The sequence below is a fragment of the Lutra lutra genome, chromosome 11 (assembly GCF_902655055.1).
Source record: "Lutra lutra chromosome 11, mLutLut1.2, whole genome shotgun sequence".
NCBI classification, from domain to species: Eukaryota; Metazoa; Chordata; class Mammalia; order Carnivora; family Mustelidae; genus Lutra; species Lutra lutra.
Window position 1 is genome coordinate 15,331,213 of NC_062288.1, and position 9,542 is coordinate 15,340,754.

Genomic DNA, 9,542 nt, shown 5'->3' on the forward strand with positions numbered 1-9,542 from the left:
GCCTTTCTCTAGCCTTCAGCAGAGGGTGGGGGTGTGGGTGTGGCTCTTTCACAGGCAGGCAAATCTTAAATATAAATCTCTCACCACTAAAGCAGAAGCACAGACAGACAGACAACGAGTTACTAAATCTGAGGGACCAATTTCCTTCAGATCATGTAGACTTTCCTTTCAGTAATCACGTTTACTACTGTGATTAAGTTGTACACAAAATTTGAATTTTCCATCGAATAACGTGTTTGATTCACCTTAGACCTCCTCAGAGCGCTTTTTCTTCTTCCCCACATATGGCAGCAGGTTTTTCCTGTCTGGGACTGGAAGATCAGTAGTACAGATTTTTTTTTTTTCTTTTTTTCTTTGTCAAGAAGTTGTTGTAAACATAGTGGTATTATTGGTATAATTTTGCTTTCATACAAGAATCGGTCACATAATTGTAGCAGTTAAACCACCTCCTCCTACAGAGGAGAGAACAGAGGTCCAGGGAATACGGCACCCAAACCCCCAGGTGGAGTAGCATTCACGGAGAAGGTGAAGGCTGTGGGCACCCGGTCTCATCCAGGGTTGGTGTATCAACCTGCCTGAGGATCATGTGCCCCCACAGGAGCAGAGCACCAGCCATGCAGTGCGTGAGGGTGCCGAGAAGTGAGCGCTACTGTCTCCTGTGCTTCTGCCCACTGAGTCTCCATTGCAGAGTAACGAGCGGTGAGTGGGACAGCAGCTTAAAAACTGGAATCAGGAGGTGACTTCCAGTCTCCGTTTCAACCATTTTGTGGTAAATCTCCAGAGTTCTTCATCCTTGAAATGATTTGCAAAATATTTTATTCCCACATTCTTCCTTGGAGATGGCTCGGTTCTTCAATTGCCCGTGTGCCGCGGCTCCGTGCAGTAAAAATAATGTAAGCCACTATGGAGACACAGTCTCTCATCGTGGCACTAAAAAAATTAAAGAAGTAAGTGAAATTATAGAACTATTTTTATTTACTGAAAGATAGCCAAAAAAGTATTTCAACATGTAATCAATATAGAGATTATTAAGGTATTTATTGACGGTCTCCAGAAGGTGATTTGTATCGCACCCAAGCAGTCCATCTCAGCTCGGAGTAGAGGACTGGCTACATTTCAAATGCTCAGGAGCCACTTGGCTAGTGGCTACTGCATCGAACAGCACTGTTTCTGCTCCAAATGTTTCAGAAACGCTGCCCTGGAGAGCTCCCTGGGTTGCAGCAGCCTGTGTGCCAGGGGCTCCTTAGCCTCCAGGGCTCTGCTCAGTGGACCCACAGAGGAGGCATTAGGGAGAGTCAGGGTGCTGAGAGCTGACCCCAGGCAACCCCAGGGACCCAGAGTCATTGGAATGTGCCAGGTCTTCAGTGCCCTGGGAGACAGAGACCTTTTTGCTCAGGGACCTGGTCCGAGCACAGGGCTGTGGTATTCCCAGGCAGCGCAGTAGTACACGCCCTCGTCGCTTTTCTCCAGTTTCGGCACCGACAGAGTGCAGCTGTAGCTCTCCTTGCCCTTCTCGGCATTGACTTTGTCCGCTTTCATGGGAAAATCCCATTGCACAAGGGACCTGGACATGTGTAGGTATGGACCTCTTCGGTGCCGTACCCTCCTGGTGGCGGTACCAGTGGATGTAGCTGACCGAGCTGTCCACTTGGCAATCCAGAGGATGTGAACTGCCCACGCGTGCCACCAACAAAGCTTGAGCCCTGCTCCACCGCCTGCCAGGGAAGAGGGAATCAGCTGTGAGACAGTGATGGACAGGAAGCTCAGGGTGTCCCCTGTCCTCTACACTGGGGAACAAGTCAGGACTTAAAGGGAAACAGGAGAGCACACAGGATGGCAAGGGGACCCAGCATGGTTCTGTCTCCCACCTGGTGGAAAGAAACCCTGGGTGACCTCCTGGCTGCACCTGCTGGGAAGAGACTGCCTGGGTGTGTTGCAGAGGGCAGGTGAAGACCCGAGCCTCTGTTTCCCAGACACACTTGCAGTTCCTAGTGAGAAAGAGGCTGGGCGGAGAGAGGGAGGGGCCAGAGGGCTGGGGCAGGTCTGACCACAAGGCAGGAGGGAACATCAAGGGTTAGGCTGCTGAGAGACACTGAGGACTGTTGGTGCAAGGAGGGCACCCGTGATAAAACAGCAATCCTTGACTGGACCTGAGCACCACACTAACTGGATTCTGCTCATTGTTTGACCAAATCCTGAAAGTCACCCTTGACATGAATGCTACTCCCCTCAATTTAGAAATGGGGAAATCCTGGTTGTTATTTTAAGTAACTCTTCTGAGGCTGCACGCCTACAGGGAATTAGGTGGGGATGTGAGCCAGGTCTGGCTGGAGACAAATCTCAAGCCTCCGATGGCCACTCAGTACTGAACAGAGCGATGGGTGTGCAGACTGCTCCGGAGGCAGGGATAAGCACAGGGCAGAGATCCCTGCTGAAAAAGCAACAGGTCCTCTGAGCTAGCCCTGGAGCATTTCTCCCAGAGGTCTCCTCAGAAGATGGAATTGCCCTAACGTGACATGACAGCACTGCAGTCTTCGGCGAGCTAGTCTTCTCCATTTCCTCATTTGTCAAAAGGACCTTATTAGGTCGCATGCAGCATGAGCAGGGAATGTGAGCAAAGCTCGTTGCCTGTCCCAGATGCATAGAAAAAGCTCAAGAAATGTTGGGGATTGGTGTTTCATCTTAAAACTGGATTGGTTGCACTTGTGATCTCTCTCTGTCAAATAAATAAAATCTTTAAAAAAAAAAAACTGGATTGGTTGCAGTAGATGATTTCTGGGGTCCTCATAGTGTAGAATTTCAGGAAATATGATAGTCCTGTAAAACCAGGGGTGTGTGTGTGGTCAAAGGAAGAAACCTGCATTAAGCCAGGGGGCAGAGGAGACCAGGGGGCAGGACAGGTCAGATCCAGTGTCAGACCCTTAGAAATGGTAAAGGCAGGGCCTCAGGAAGGGTCAGCTGAGAAAGGCATCAGGCATCTGAAATGAAGTTTCCAGAGGTAAAGGTAGTAAAGTAAGTACAAGCTTCCTTGCTTGTTATCTAAAGTAGAGGAGGACCTCCTGGGTCTAGTTATGGTAATTAGCTCTGCTAATGAGAGCCTGTTGGCCTGGAAGGAGAAGGCAGGAAGGGGACTTGGCTGGGGCAGGGAGGTTTGGGTCCTTCACACCCACTACCAGACCCAGCTCCTGAGCTCCTCCTCTGGGTAAACACTGAGAGGCACACGTGCTGAGCTCTAACCAAGATTCAAGGCTCAAGTGTCCCAAAATGGAGGCTTTGAGGTTGTGCTGAGCTGGTGAGGTGTTGACTAGAATGTTCTGCTAAAAGAATATTCCAGGGCCATCATTCAGACCCTGAGCAGTTGTCTAGGGCAGCTGTGCTAAATGTTAAGTAGGGAAGAGAGTGAGAATGGTGGTGACGATGGGGATTGACATCTGCACAGCTTAACACCAGGTGGAAAAGAGTTTGCATATGAAGATGAGCAGTGTGGGGGGTGAGAAAGCCCATGAATTCTTCTCTTCCTGCTTTCCTCTCTTCTCTAGATTTTCACCAATAAGGAAATCTTCCTTTGGGGGAGAAAATCCATAACCTTCTATTCTTTCATGAAAATAAATCTTATGCCACATTGTCAACATTCAGAACTCTGTTTCTCTCAATTACTGTTCCCATTCATCTTCAAACACTGCTGACATTAAAGGCTCAACACCTGTTGGCTATGAGCAGTCTTAGTTCCTGCCAACCCTCCAGCCAATGCTCTCCTGGTAGACAAATGACAAAAGTGAAACAATTCAGCCTGGAGGGGTGTGGTGCCCTTTCTTCAAAGGAGAACAATCCATGGGTTGGGGAGCTCAGAGTCTCACAAGCGGGGGAGCACTCTGCCCCAGGGATTTTGGGCAAGAGGGAGTTTTATAGAGACTTAAAGCAGTAAAGGGGGAAACAGGGAGGAATAGCAGGTCAGTCAGGGGATAAGGAGATAGTGCTTGGCTTAGGTTGTTTGGCCGGGGCTGCATACCTGACCTTACTTAGAACAGGGGAACCATTGCAGATTCTTGGTGTTTGGTGCCTGCTTAGTTGGGATATACTGTGCTTTTGGTCAAGGGCAGCATTTACAGGGACAGGGAAGTTACCTAAGTTTCGGTTTGCTGACTCGGCACCCCAGGCAGGAATGGATCCATCCTGGGTCTGGAAACACATTTCAACAGGTGCTAATTGTGTTCCTCTACTTCTCTTCCTGCTATGGGACATCTGTGCTCTTGTGTAAGTGGTGCTGAAAGGTCATATTGTTAAAAGATGGGCATATTTAAAAAAATAAGGGAAACACTTGAGCAAGACACAAAGGGTAACCAAGACTTCACCCCACACTCATGTAGACAGTGGAGGGTCCTGAGCAAGACCCGATGGTCTCCAAGAAGAGAAATCAGGTGGCTCTGGAGGGAGCACACTTCCTGTCCCCCCAGGTCGTCCTGCTGCTGCCATGAATGAAACTGCTCTGATGCCCCCAGACCTCAGCTCCAGGGGAGAGACAGGGGCTCAGAGCAGGTGTGGACTCAGGCAGACCCTGCGCAAAGAGCCAGGTGCTGAAGCAGTGGAAGGTGCCAGGCACGGAGAGCCCTGGGAGACAGAGACCGTTTTGCTCAGGGGACCTAGTCAGAGCATAAAACTGAGAGATTCCCAGGCAGTGCAGTCGTACACGCCCTCATCTCTTTTCCAGCTTCAGTCTTGACAGGGTACAGCTGTTGCTCTACCTGTCCTCCACGGGCTCGACTTTGTTGGCTTTCCGGACTGCCACCTCCACATGCGACCAGATTATATTGAGTCGGAGAAGCCACTGGGGTGCAGTGGATGTAGTTTTGACACTGGTGCCAGCTTTGCATCTCAGGGTAGCCAGCCGACTTGCTCATGCGGGGCATGAATACAGCCCCACAGCCAGCTGCCCCAGCTTGAGTCCTGCCCTGCCGCCTGCCAGAGGGAGAGAGGGACAAGGGTGAGACAGGGGAGTCTCAGGGTGGGACTGGGAGTCTCAGGGTGCCCCCCCTCCCACTCCACCCGGGGAGGGAGTCAGGACTTACTGGACAGCAGAATGGCACACAGGACTGTAAGAGGACCCAGCATGGTTTTGCTTTCCCAGTTGATGGAGAGAAGCCAAGTCTGCACCTGCTGGAGGAGACTGCCTGGGTGGTGGCAGAGGGAAGGTCAAGATCTGAGCCTCTGCTTCCCTGAGGCCCTGAAGGTGCTGGTGAGAGAGAGCCTGCAGGGAGGGAGGGAGCGAGGAGCCAGAGGCCTGGGACAGGTCTGACCACTAGGTGAGGGGCCATCAATAGTCAGGGATCTGAAAAACACAGGAATGTTGGTGAAATAAAAGAGCACCAGCAATGACAACAATCCTTGATTGGACGCCGACTGCACTTGAGAACCTCACTAACTGGTTTCCCTCTTTGTTTCTGAAAAGCACCACATGGTGTGAATACCTCCTGCTTAGGACTGGGGAGGCCTGGGTGGTATTTAAGTAACTCTTCCGAGGCTGCTACAGGGAATTAGGTGGGGATGTGAGCCAGGTCTGTCTGGAGACAAATCTCAAGCCTCAGATGGCCACTCAGTACTGACAGAGCAATGGGGGTGCAGGCTGCTCGGGAGGCAGGGACAAGCACTCAGCCGATCCCTGCTGAAAAGGCAGCAGACCACCTGAGCTAGCTAGCCCTGGAGCATTTCTCCCAGGGTTCTCATCAGAAAATGGAAATGCCCTGATGTAACATTATGGCTGTGATGAGGGAACAGAAGGCTGGCTGAGGACAAAGCAGAAGTGGACACCCTGCAGCCTTCCCCCACCTCCGCTCCTTGGTGGGACAGATGTGACATTCTTTAGCAATCGTCCACCTATCTTAGTGTTAATACCTTGCTAGAGGGAAAAACCTCGACAATGACAAGGCCTCCAGACCTCCGTATCTGGTAGGTCGTCTTTAGCATATGATAGTTCTTTTGAAACCTCCCTTCTTCCTTACCGCCCCCAACCCCATCTTACCTAACCTGCCACCCCTCCCAACCCTGGGGCAGCAGTTCTTTCTGCCCATGGGTCCTGTCGCTGTGCTTTAATAAACCACTACTTTGCACCAAAGTTGTCTCAAGAACTCTTTCTTGGTCATCAGCTCTGGACCTCGCTGAACCTCACTTACATTCTAAAACTTCATCATTTGGTGCATGAACATGGGGCTCAGAGTCTTTACATGTGGACTCTGAGCTTCGTGCCAAGTTGGTGAGTACTTTCTCTCCTCTTCTTTTAGTCTCATTCAGGGGCTTTTCAAGGAGTTTGGTCTTATAGGAACACTTTCATGTCGATTGCTCAGGCTGCAAACCTCTAGTTCATGGTACTCTATGGGAGGAGAATCTTTGCCTTTTGGCTGGAAGTTTAGTACCCTGGCTGGAATGGTAATAAGACCCAGAAACTTGATGCCCTCTCTCTATTCTTGTTCTTATATAAAGTTGTCTGTCTTGTGCACGAGACAGCCACCTAAGTCATCAGGATGGCTGCCAATCTTAAGGCTCCCATGTGAGGTTTCCTCCTGATTGATCTAATGTGATCCCCTCCACATTAGAAGTCTAGCCACTTCTGGCCATGGACTCCCCCTGGGAGCTGGCTGAAACCAATACCCGATTGAATTAAAGCCCAACCGGGGATGTTTGAATTCAAGCCCAACCGGGGATGTTTCCTAGGGAAGTTGGCTATAAGGACCACACGCGTTGGAATGTCGCTTAGACAATGATGGATTTCAATTTTTACTATTTCTTGTCAGTGCCCTCTACCTACTTAAAGTTACAAAATTGGGTAATTTCCCGTGCAAAACATTTCTAGTATTTTCCATGGGTTAAAATGGCAAAACAGTATGCAACCTTCAGGACAGACAATGGCACGGCATGGCTTGGCACGGCACGGCACGGCACGGCACGGCACGGCACGCCTGGTATATCAGTCCATTCACCTGGCAACATTCGGCAGCCTAAGATGTGCTGGGAAGGAGAGGGGCTTTATTTCCTTTTGATCTTTTGCTTGGATGATATGTCCATTTCAGTGAGGGTGGTGTTAAAGTCCCCTACCATTATTGTATATATTGTCGATGTGTTTCTTTGATTTTGCTATTAATTGGTTTATGTAGTTGGCTGTTCCCATGTTGGGGTCATAGATATTTAAAACTGTTAGATCTTCTTGTTGGACAGACCCTTTGAATATGATAGTGTCCTTCCTTATCTCTTATGACAGTCTTTGGCTTAAAATCTAATTTATCTGATATAAGGATTGCCACCCCAGCTTTCTTTTGATGTCCATTAGCATGGTATATGGTTTTTCATCCCCTCACTTTAAATCTGGAGGTGTCTTTGGGTCTAAAATGACAACATATTGATGGGTTTTGTTTTTTTTCAATCCATTCTGTACCCTGTGTCTTTTAATTGGGGGCATCTAGCCCATTTAGATTCAGGGTAACTATTGAGAGATATGAATTTAGTGTCATTGTATGCCTGTAAGGTGACTGTTACTGTAGATTGTTTTCAGTTCCTTTCTGGACTACTACTTTTAGGCTCTCTTTTTGCTTAGAAGACCCCTTTCAATATTTCCTGAGGGCTGGTTTGGTGTTTACAAACTCTTTTAGTTTTGTCCTGGAAGCTTTTTATCTTCCTTCTATTTTCAATGATAACCTAGCTGGATATAGTATTCTTGGCTTCATGTCTTCCTCAGTGAGTGCTCTGAATATATCATGCCCGTTCTTTCTGGCCTGCCAGGTCTCTGTGGATAAGTCTGCAGTCAATCTAATATTCTACCATTGTATGTTACAGACTTCTTTTCCTGAGCTGCTGTCAGGAATTTCTCTTTGTCACTAAGACGCAGTAAGTTTTACTAGTAGATGATGGGGGAGTGGACCTATTTTTATTATTTTGAGGGGGGATTCTCTGTGCCTCCTGGATTTTGATGCTTGTTCCCTTTGCCATATTAGGGAAATTCTCTACAATAATTTGCTCCAATATAACTTCTGCCCCTCTCTCTCTTTCTTCTTTTTCTGGAATCCCAATTATTCTAATATTCTAATATTGTTTTGTTTGTGGTATCACTTATCTCCCGACTTCTCCCCCTCATGGTCCAGTAGATGTTTGTCTCCCTTTTGCCTCAGCTTCTTTACTCCCTGGCATTTGGTCTTCTGTATCACTAGTTCTCTCTTCTGCCTCATTTATCTAGCAGTAAGAGCTTCCATTCTTGATTGCACCTCATTAATAGCTTTTCTGATTTCAGCTTAATTAGAATTTAGTTCTTTTATTTCTCCAGAAAGCGTTTTTATTTCTCCAGAAGGGTTTCTCTAGTATCCTCCATGCCTTTTCAGGCCCAGCTAGCACCTTGAGAATCGTCGGTTGAACTCTGGATCTGACCTATTACCAACGTCCATATTGATCAGGTCCTTAGCCTTCGGTACTGCCTCTTGTTCTTTTTTTTTTTTTTTTTGTGGTGAGTTTTTCGACTTGTCATTTATCCAGATAAGATATATGAACAAGAGAATAAATCTGAAAAGGGTGGCAAAGACCCCAGAAAAGTGTACACTAACCAAATCAGAGGAGACCCAAACCAGGGGTGAAGAAACGGGGTACAAAGGAATCATATATATATATATATATATATATATATATATATATATATATATATTAGACTGGTGAATAGAACAGAGCCACCCACTTGATTTTAGGTATATTTTGGTGTCTTAGAAGAAAATACCTCCCAAAATATTATAGAAAGAAAAACATATATATATATATATATATATATATATATATAAAATAAGGGGAAATATGATGAAGGGATGGAATATGATTGTAAAGATGAAAATTTTTTAAAAATTCTAAAAAAGGAATTGATACGTTGGTTTGAAAAAGAAAGAAGAAAAAAATTGGGGGAGAGAATGCGCTCAGACTGGAGAGTTGAACAAAGCCCTGTGCTAGATTTAGGGATACACACACACACACACATATACATATATAGATATCTATATATATGATTGTGTTGTTGTTGTTGTTGCCAGGAAATTTTATTGCAGTGAAATACTGCAGGGTTTGAGCATTTCAACCCTTTCCAGACTCTTATCTCACTTTGCATCCATTCCTGTTGTTCCACGGCCACATTCCTCCTCCCACCATTGTCCTCTTTTCTCTTTTGCCCAGCCGTTTCCAGCCATGGACTCCAAGCTGGCTGTGTTTGAATCACTGATAGGTGTAGGTGGTTGGTAAAGTGGCTTTACCCTCCCTGCAACACCAGGGACATTGCAATCTGTGAACACCCTCTGTCCACTATCTCTCATAGTACTTCTGTCTAGGAGAATTCTCTTTTTTTTTTTTTTTTAATTTTTTATTTTTTCAGCATAACAGTATTCATTATTTTGCACCCACCCAGTGCTCCATGCAATACGTGCCCTCCATAATACCCACCACCAAGTTCACCCAACCCCCCCCACCAAACCCTCAGGTTGTTTCTCAGAGTCCACAGTCTCTCATGGTTCGTCCTCCCCCTCCAATTA